Here is a 10179-nt window from a genome sequence, read left to right on the forward strand (position 1 = left end):
CCTGTTTTTCTAAGAAATAGAGTTTGGCGTTTTGCATAGACTGAGGTTAAAAGATCCTTCAACACAGCTGTATTCCTGGAAAGCTTTTTAAAGCCTCAAATACATATTTCAGCTAAACCATAATTGCCGGTGACCCAAACAGGTCTTGTACTAGTACTGTGAGTTCCCAGTCACTAACTGGTAACTCATCACCTGATGCATGATTTGCTTTGTTTTCCGTATTTGTGGACAAATAGAAGCTTCTATAGTCATTTTGCATCTCAGCAGAAGCAAACTCTGGATACGAACTGGAGGGCAAGTAGGTTCATACAGTCAGAGACACTTACTGATTATTTTCCTCTTTCAGGTGTTTACTAGAGTAACCCATGTTTGTGTGATAACCCTCCATTTCCCCTCATTATATACCACAGGCAAATAGCATGGAGACCACAAAAAGTGTGAATTTGTTCCTATGCCTTTAGGAGGACGTCATTGTCAGCTGGGAGCTGTGTGTGCACATGTGTTTGTGTGAGAGAGAGACATAGCTGTCAAGCGTCCCTTATTTGACAGGACAGTCCCTTATCCCAGCGCCATGTCCCGCTGCTGTCCCTTATTGGTGATGTCCCTTAAATTTCCCGGGTTTCAAAGGAAGCAGCTCCTCTCCCTCCCTCCCTGCCGACCAGGGAGGAGGGAGGCTCCAACTGTGTTGCTTGGCTGCGTTGCTCACACAATAAGGAGTCTAAGAATGACTGGGGGTGGAGCTTGCATGCCTTGTGCCGATCAAATTGGCCGCGTTGCCTGGGGACTCGCCTTTGCTCAGCACTTCCCAGCGGAGAAGTGACGGTGGTTTTCCTTGCTGCATCCCCTTTGCCGGGTTGCTGCGCTATGGGAACCACCACTTGAGGCTTCGTTTGGCTGCTGGTTGACTAAAATCCCTTATTTTGGCTGCTGATCCCTTATTTTCGAGGCTGCTGGTCCCTTATTTTCAAATCTGTAAGTTGACAGCTATGGAGAGAGAGAGAAAATAGGAACATAAGAAGCTGGTCAGTTGACTTTGCTCAGTGTTGTCTTTTCCAGCACTCCATGGGACCTGCTGAATGCAACCAACTTCAGACCCTCCAAATGTCCCTATTTTCCAGGGACAGTCCCGAGTTTACAGAAGCTGTCCCAGTTTCTGATTTGATCCCAGAATGTCTCACTTTTCCTTAGCATGTCCCTGTGTTCTTCGGATAAATATTGGTGGGTATGGAGTTATGTGGCTCCCGAGCGAAGAAGATAAGTAACTATACAACCTTTAGAAGACATCTGAAGGCAGCTCTGCATTGGGAAGTTTCTTTAAGAAAATGTTTAATGTTTTATAATTATGTTTTTATATATGTTGGTAGTTACCCAGAGTGGCTAGGGAAACTCAATCAGATGGGCAGGGTAATAATAAGACTAATGGAATAGGACATCTCTACATCAGAGAAATTTTGGAGGGTATGCAACCTTATTGCCACTTCCCTGGGTGATAAGGAAGGTCTTTTTGACTAACAATTCATTATCCTCATCTAGGGTGTATTTGGGGGGTGGGTTGGGGGGGTGGCCCCTAGCATGAGGGTCTGAAGTTGTTAAGCAGAGGCTTGACAACCATATGTCAGGAGTGCTCTGATGGTGTTTCCTGCTTGGCAGGGGGTTGGACTCAATGGCCCTTGTGGTCTCTTCCAACTCTATGATTCTATGATTCTATGAGTCATGATCAGTTAAACTCTGTAGATGGTAAAGATGGCTGTCATTAAGAGCAGCAGACAGAAGATTCTGACATACTATGGGGCACAATTAATTCCCCATTTTAGCCACTTGCTCATGGACTGCTTTCCTACCAACTAAGCATTGCTTTTCTGGAATCCATTAATAGATTTTAAAGGGTGATTTCCCACAAAACTTAAAATAGAAATCCTTCATAAAAATTCAGAAATGTCTGTCCGAATAAGCCAGAGCCCACCATATGTTTACTCAGGAGTAAATCCCATTCAGCAAAGTGTCCCATCTCCCTTCAACTGCCCCTTTAATTAATTGGTTCCTCCTTGCCTCTTTATTTTAAAGCAGATAATTGATTGCTTCCTGTGGCTACCTTGGCCTCAACATGCCTGAATAAATCCTTAATTGTCTCCTCTTTCCCACTTGGGGGGCGGGCAGGTTTAATTAACTTTTTTTGCTGTTTGCAGCTAGAGCAGTTGCTCATTAATTTCCCAGTAGCAAAATTGCACTACCCCCCAAAAAACAAAATTTAAAAATAATGAGCAGTTGCTCTGGCTGCAAAGAGGAGTTCTTAACCCCCACCCCTAAACAGGGATTAATTGTGGATCAGGAAAAAGCAAACTAGCCACTTTAAAAGAAAGCAACAAGGTGGAAATCACTAATTAAAGGAACAGTAAACCTGAAAAATCCTTAGTATTTTGCCAGTTTACCATGGACAGGCTGGTACTGAAACCATGCGTGGGGTTGGGAATGGGATGGCCACAAATTAGGCCTAGACAAAAACTAGTTTGCACAGAAAAGAAATAAGCACCAATAACAACACAGTTGTTATAATGAATGAATTATATCCATTGCAAATTAAAAGGCTGCTGTGGAAGGAGTGGGATCTTTGGATGAGGGGGCAGAATATTTTCAGTTTCGCTCCCCCTACTCGTGTAAAGTGAAGTCAGATTAATTTGCTTAAAACCGTGAGTCATTGCGAACATAGGAAAGGACACGTGCTTTAAAAAAAAAATCCTTACATTTATATCTCCCCTTTCTTCCATCTGGCAACCCAAAGCAGCATATACATCTCTGAAAGTCTCCCATCCGTACATTGGCCAGACTTGGACCTGCTTAGCTTCAAGGACAGCAGTGGCCTCACGTGCCTTCAGACCATACTAGGAGATCCATATACTGTTTTTGCTACACATGAAAAGGCTGGCAAAGGTTAGCCTAAAAAGTGAAGCGCGATATTATAGCGGGTCATAAATGGTCCCTGGTGGATCATAACATTTCATGAAACTAAAGTATATCCAGTTGTTCGAGCACCCATATCTATGTCGCACAGGGAGACCTGCCACCCTTTGCACTCACCCACCCAGTGGGTTCTACCAGCCCCATTCTCTGCTTAGTCCTGAGTTCTCAGGATCTGTCCCCTATCACCACATTCCACACATTTAAAGCACTATGATACCATTTTAAACACTTCTGGCTTCTCCCAAAGGTTTCTGGGAGCTGTAGTTTGTTGAAGGTGCTGAGAGTTCTGCTTTTTTTTCTGGGGGGGGCGCAGGGGTACGCCTACCCCTAAACATTTTGTAAATCTTTGTACTTTTGTCCATTTACCGTATTTATTTCCCCCGATTTGAACTATAAAATGGTGATTTTCTTGAGTCAAAATGAGAGTGCCCCTAAACATTTTTAAGGAAAAAAAGCACTAGTTAAAGGACCCCTATTCTTCTTACAGAGCTCTAATTCCCAGAATTCCCTGTGAAGAGAGAATGGTTGTTAAACCAGTCAGAATGGGAACTCTGTGAGGGGAATAACAACTCTCAGCACCCCTAACAAACTACGTGGTACCTCGGGTTAAGAACTTAATTCGTTCTGGAGGTCCATTCTTAACCTGAAACTATTCTTAACCTGAAGCACCAATTTAGCTAATGGGACCTCCTGCTGCCACCGCACGATTTCTGTTCTCATCCTGAAGCAAAGTTCTTAACCCAAGGTACTATTTCTGGGTTAGCAGAATCTGTAACCTGAAGCGTTTGTAACCCGGTATACAGGTACCACTGTATAGCCCTCAGAATTCTTTGGGGTAGCCATGGGTGTTTAAAGTGGTATCATAGTGGTATAAATGTGCAGTTTGGACATGGCCCACAGCTTAGAAACTGAGACTTAGAAGCAGCCTTGGCAACCATCAAAACAAAGGGGAGCTGTATGCATATAATTGCACATCTCATTAGTTCAGTGATGCTGTTGTTGTTTAGTCGTTTAGTCATGTCCGACTCTTCGTGACCCCCTGGACCAGAGCCCGCCAGGCACTCCTGTCTTCCACTGCCTCCCGCAGTTTGGTCAAATTCATGTTCGTAGCTTCAAAAACACTGTCCAGCCATCTCGTCCTCTGTCGTCCTCTTCTGTACATTTATGAAATGACTTTGTGCTAGGCCTGACTGACTGCTTGTGGCTACCGTATTTATCTTCACATTGCATCACCATGAGCAATGTTTCGTGGGATTCCCTTGCGGGAAAAAAGAAATAAAAACAAAACATTTGGGTGTTTTTTTTTAAAAAAAAAACAACAACCTGCCCTTTGAAACAACAACAACGAGCCATCTTCGGTTACATTTTCCTAGTGTGACACCAAAAGTAAAACCAACACCAGTATTGTTATGAGCAGGCACGAGGGTGAGAACAGGGAGTTTTCCACCGCTGGTAACTGCTAAACATGCAAGTCTGCACAAAACCAGAGTTTTATTTTTTCGAATCTGGCAAAAACAGGAGCGTTGTTCCAGGTCGGAGACCAGCAGGGTCAGATCTCAAGAGTCCCAGGAGCCACAGGCAAGTGTTGCAGCCTAAGGCAGGCGCAGAGCGCATTTCGAAGGCAGCAAGAGCAGTGCAATGGAAGACACCGGAATGCCTGAAGTAAAGAATCCGAATCCTATTTCTCTTCCCTACCGGTTTCCATGGAGCGAGTGCGCAACTGGCCCAGATATTTTCCCTCACTAGCCATGGTTTTCCCAGTAGTGATGTATGGAAGTGAGAGCTGGACCATAAAGAAGGCTGATCGCCGAAGAATGGATGCTTTTGAATTCTGGTGCTGGAGGAGACTCTTGAGAGTCCCATGGACTGCAAGAAGATCAAACCTCTCCATTCTGAAGGAAATCAGCCCTGAGTGCTCACTGGAAGGACAGATCCTGAAGCTGAGGCTCCAAGACTTTGGCCACCTCATGAGAAGAGAAGATTCCCTGGAAAAGACCCTGATGCTGGGAAAGATGGAGGGCACAAGGAGAAGGGGACGACAGAGGACGAGATGGTGGGACAGTGTTCTCAAAGCTACCAGCATGAGTTTGACCCAACTGCGGGAGGCAGTGGAAGACAGGAGTGCCTGGCATGCTCTGGTCCAGGGGGTCACGAAGAGTCGGACACGACTAAATGACTAAACGACTAAACAACAACAACAACTTTACACGTCTCTCTGAAAAATGTTGCATGGACAAAAAGATGAAGGTGTAGCGTTGAAAGGTTAAAGGAGGTAGGGTGGGTTGCAAGGTAAAGAGGAAAAAAAACTTGGAATAGATTTTTTACTCCCAGGAAGTATTCAAAGAAATGATCTTCCACATGCATTCTGAGGCAACACATCAATCCACACCATACATTCAAAACCCCTGACTTCTCCTTCCTCACGAATCCTGGGGACAGTAGACAGAAACAGGAATGTCCTAAGGAAGAGTGGGACATTCCGGGATCAAATCAGAAACCAGGGCAGCTTCTATAAATCCAGGACTGTCCCTGGAAGAGAGAGACACTTTGGGGTTCTGCTTTAAAACATACATGCAGAGTTTCTCATGAAAAATGGCTTTCAGGCAGTGACAGAACCAGCATTTTAACGGAGGCAAGAGTCAAGGATTGCCTCTACAGGATCACTTGCATGGCACACAGTTTCCTTTAGTTCATTTGTCAAGGAAAGCCAGAAATCAGCCTGAAATTTAGAGGTGTCTGTAGTTCCCACCCTGAAAAAACAAAACCAAAATCCTGGCAGGAGCTGGTGTCGCAAAGTTGGAAGCAGTGTTATGTGTGGCCACCAGAGGGAGCAGAGAAACCACCTCCAGATTTTCCTGCTATATACACTTCCCACACTGGGAAGTGGGACGCAGGTGGCGCTGTGGGTTAAAGCCTCAGCGCCTAGGACTTGCCGATCGAAAGGTCGGCGGTTCGAATCCCTGCGGCGGAGTGCGCTCCCGCTGCTCGGTCCCAGCGCCTGCCAACCTAGCAGTTCGAAAGCACCTCCGGGTGCAAGTAGATAAATAGGGACCGCTTACCAGCGGGAAGGTAAACAGCGTTTCCGTGTGCGGCTCTGGCTCTGGCTCAGGCTCTGGCCAGAGCAGCGATGTCACGCTGGCCACGTGACCCGGAAGTGTCTCCGGACAGCGCTGGCCCCTGGCCTCTTAAGTGAGATGGGCGCACAACCCCAGAGTCTGTCAAGACTGGCCCGTACGGGCAGGGGTACTTTTACCTTTTACACTGGGAATGTTTGGGTGTGTTTGATGTACAGTACTTGCCCACCTGGAAATCCTTCCAGTGATAACTGGACATACCTACTGTAAGGTGTCACCGCTGATGGCCTTATGCACCATTAACTTGTCTAATCTTCTTTTTAAACAACCTGTTGCACATTAGGTTTCCACTAGTGCAACGGTTGAGTTGGGGTTTACTGTATTTTTTGCTCTATAAGACTCACTTTTTCCCTCCTAAAAAGTAAGGGGAAATGTGTGTGCGTCTTATGGAGCGAATGCAGGCTGCGCAGCTATCCCAGAAGCCAGAACAGCAAGAGGGGTTGCTGCTTTCACTGTGCAGCGATCCCTCTTGCTATTCTGGCTTCTGAGATTCAGAATATTTTTTTCTTGTTTTCCTCCTCCAAAAACTAGGTGCGTCTTGTGGTCTGGTGCGTCTTATAGAGCGAAAAATACGGTATATTGGGCAGCCATTATTCTCACCAGGCCTTCATTCTTCAAGCTTTCTTCTTCATTTTCACTGCAACCAACTGTTACAGCCACCCTCTGAAATTATTTGCTGGGAAAGAGGTTCTCTGAGTCAGCTGGGATAGCCCCCTTGGTAGAGCATCAGACTTTGAATCCAGGTTTGTGGTTTCGAGGCCCACACTGGGAAAAAGATTCCTGCATTAAAGGGAGTTGGACTAGAAGATGAACCTTGCAGTCCCTTCCAACTCTACAATTCTACGATCTATGAATCTGAAGGCCGTGTTTCTGTAAGAACTCCTGAAGCTTTCTTATCTTGAATCAGGCCAATGGTCCATCTAAGCCCAGCGTCATCTGCTGCAGCCTGGTCCAGAAACTTTGAACACACTAGGGGTCAGCAAAGCTTACCGGGCATGGGCCGGATCACTCCCATGGAGATCCTATGTGGGCCAGACTGACGCAGCGTGATGCCAGAAATCGCATCTGCGCATGTCCACAGCGCCGGAAATAACTTCTGTGCATGCCCAGATACTGAAAACTGCGCCTGTGCATAAATGATTTTCGGCATCTGGGCATGTGCAGAAGCGATTTCCGGAGCCACGGAAGAGAGTCCCCGCGCACTGCACTGCGCTGGTTTAGCACAGCACACGGGGACTCACCGAGTGGGTGGCTTGGTTCAAGGGCAGCTCGGGGGCCAGTTAAACGGCCTCCGTGAGCCACTTCCAGCCCATAGGCCTTAGGTTGCTGACCCCTGGACTACACCTCCCATCCTCCAGTCTAATGTGGCTTGTAGTCAAGTCTCAAGCAAAGACTGATTTTCAAGCTGCAGACCTTTAAGTGGAATTGTGCAGACCGAACCTTGTGAGATAACAGGACCACAGTAATTCCTGCCCCTCCTCAAGCAACGGGCAGGACTCACTTGTCTCTACTCTGCCAGGCAATATTCTGGTAGAATATTCTAACAACCGTGAGCCTTTTTCCAGAAGTATGTCCAAATCCCGGGAGGCGTGTCAGTCAGAAAACAATTTAACAAACCTCATTCTGTCCGAGTTGGGTATTATTGAAACCATGGGTTGTTGGTTTTTTTGCTCACTAAATGTACTAAGTCAACACAGGCAATTCCAGACAAGTGCTCTCGTCCCATTACTGCTGCTGCAAATGGATTGCTCTTCTCATTGTGTACACGTTTTGGCTCCGCAGAGAAATGTCTGTAGGTAGAAGTTTCTCTTCTCATAATTCTAGAACCAGTGACACTGAGTGGTAAGGGATTCAGGACAAAAGGGAACACAACTTCTCCCAGCGTATACTGTGGAATTCACGGCCACAAGATGTGAGGCCACCAACTTAGTTTTAAGTCCATAGTGGATCGGGACTTCTCCTGTATGTGAATACAGGCTCTGGCCGATTGAGCAGACAAGACCAATAGTGCGTCCAATGGTCAAGAAGGCGGTTTCTGCATGTGCTGCAGAGGGAAGTGAGGGGCAGATGGGGCTTGCCAAACTAGGAAGGAAGTTCAGCTAGAAGTAAAACTGTGACCCTAAACGTCAGCTGCCTTGTGGGATATCTTTGGGAAAAGGCAACCCTACATAAATCTGGGATGGAGCTCCTAAGGCAGTTGGATGGCGCCTTGTACTCCTCCTTCCGGTAACTCCTGCAACCCAGCTGGTGCAAAATGTATTGCTCCATTTTCCTTTGGACCACATAAGTGGGGGCAAGGGATGGGTCTTGCCATCTGGGCAGCCAAAGACCTCCAGACATACTGCCCAGGCTTGTGCCCCAGAGAGGCCCTTTTGGTGCTGCAAGAGTTTGAATTCATCCCTGGAGGTTCACTCTGTTGTCTCTCAAGACAGGCAAGTGGACAATGGCCACTACTTAAAGATAAAGGGGCCCCTGACCATTAGGTCCAGTCGTGGCCGACTCTGGGGTTGCGGCACTTATCTCGCTTTACTGGCTGAGGGAGCCGGCGTACAGCTTCTAGGTCATGTGGCCAGCATGACTAAGCCACTTCTGGTGAACCAAAGCAGAGCATGGAAATGCCGTTTACCTTCCCACCAGAGTGGCACCTATTTATCTAATTGCACTTTGACGTGCTTTCGAACTGCTAGGTTGGCAGGAGCAGGGACCGAGCAACGGGAGCTCACCCCATCACGGGGATTTTGAAACCGCCGACCTTCTGATCGGCAAGCCCTAGGCTCTGTGGTTTAACCCACAGCGCCACCCACTGTACAACTGCTTTTTACAGTAATGTAAAAAGGTAAAGGACCCCTGGATGGTTAAGTCCAGTCAAAGGCAATTATGAGGTAGCAGCACTCATCTTGCTTTCAGGCCAAGAGAGCCGGCGTTTGTCCGCAGACAGCTTTCCAGGTCATGTGGCCAGCATAACTAAACCACTTCTGGTGCAATGGAACACCATGATGGAAACTAGAGCGCATGGAAACGTCAGCCTTCTGATCGGCAAGCCCAAGAGGCTCAGTGGTTTAGACCACAGCGCCACCTGCGTCCCTACTACTTACAGTAGACACATACCACCACCAGGAGAGTGGGGAATGACAGTTGACTACTGACCTCACGTCCTACTCCTGCGTTTCCCAGCAGCAATTGCTTGGTTGTTCACTATAGAAAACAGGATGTTGAACTAGGTATTCTAGTACCTAGACACCTTCAGTTGAATGCAGCAGGGCTTTTAAGTTCTTACCTACAGCAGCTCCTTAACATTTCATAGTCTTGTGACCACCACCTTTTTTATACAGTGATACCTCGGGTTACAGAAGGGACGCGGGTGGCACTGTGGGTTAAACGACAGAGCCTAGGACTTGCCAATCAGAAGGTGAGTGGTTCGAATCCCCGTAACGGGGTGAGCTCCCATTGCTCAGTTCCTGCTCCTGCCAACCTAGCAGTTCGAAAGCACATCAAAGTGCAAGTAGATAAATAGGTACTGCTCCGGCGGAAAGGTAAACGGCGTTTCCATGCACTGCTCTGGTTTGCCAGAAGCGGCTTAGTCATGCTGGCCACATGACCCGGAAGCTGTACGCCGGCTCCCTTGGCCAATAAAGTGAGATGAGTGCCGCAACCCCAGAGTTGGCCACGACTGGACCTAATGGTCAGGGGTCCCTTTACCTTTACCTCAGGTTACAGACTCTGCTAACCCAGAAATAGTACCTCTGGTTAAGAACTTTGCTTCAGGATGAGGACAGAAATTGTGCTCCGGCAGCATGGTGGCAGTGGGAGGCCACATTAGCTAAAGTGGTACCTCAGGTTAAGAACAGTTTCAGGTTAAGAATGGACCTCCAGGATGAATTAAGTTCTTAACCCGAGGTACCACTGTACTTTTATCATGAAAATGGAACCTGTACTCTACTATGCTGCATCTCTCCTTTTCATTTTTTTTTTAGTGAAAATGGTTGCATAGTCTTGGGAACACCGGATGTTGTAGCAGTGGTGTTCCATTTCATGAGTAGGACACCCACTGCAAGAGCCACGAGACCATTGTTTACCTTTTTAAAAT

This window comes from Podarcis cretensis, assembly GCF_951804945.1.
Source record: "Podarcis cretensis genome assembly, chromosome: 17".
In the NCBI taxonomy this organism is placed as follows: domain Eukaryota; kingdom Metazoa; phylum Chordata; class Lepidosauria; order Squamata; family Lacertidae; genus Podarcis; species Podarcis cretensis.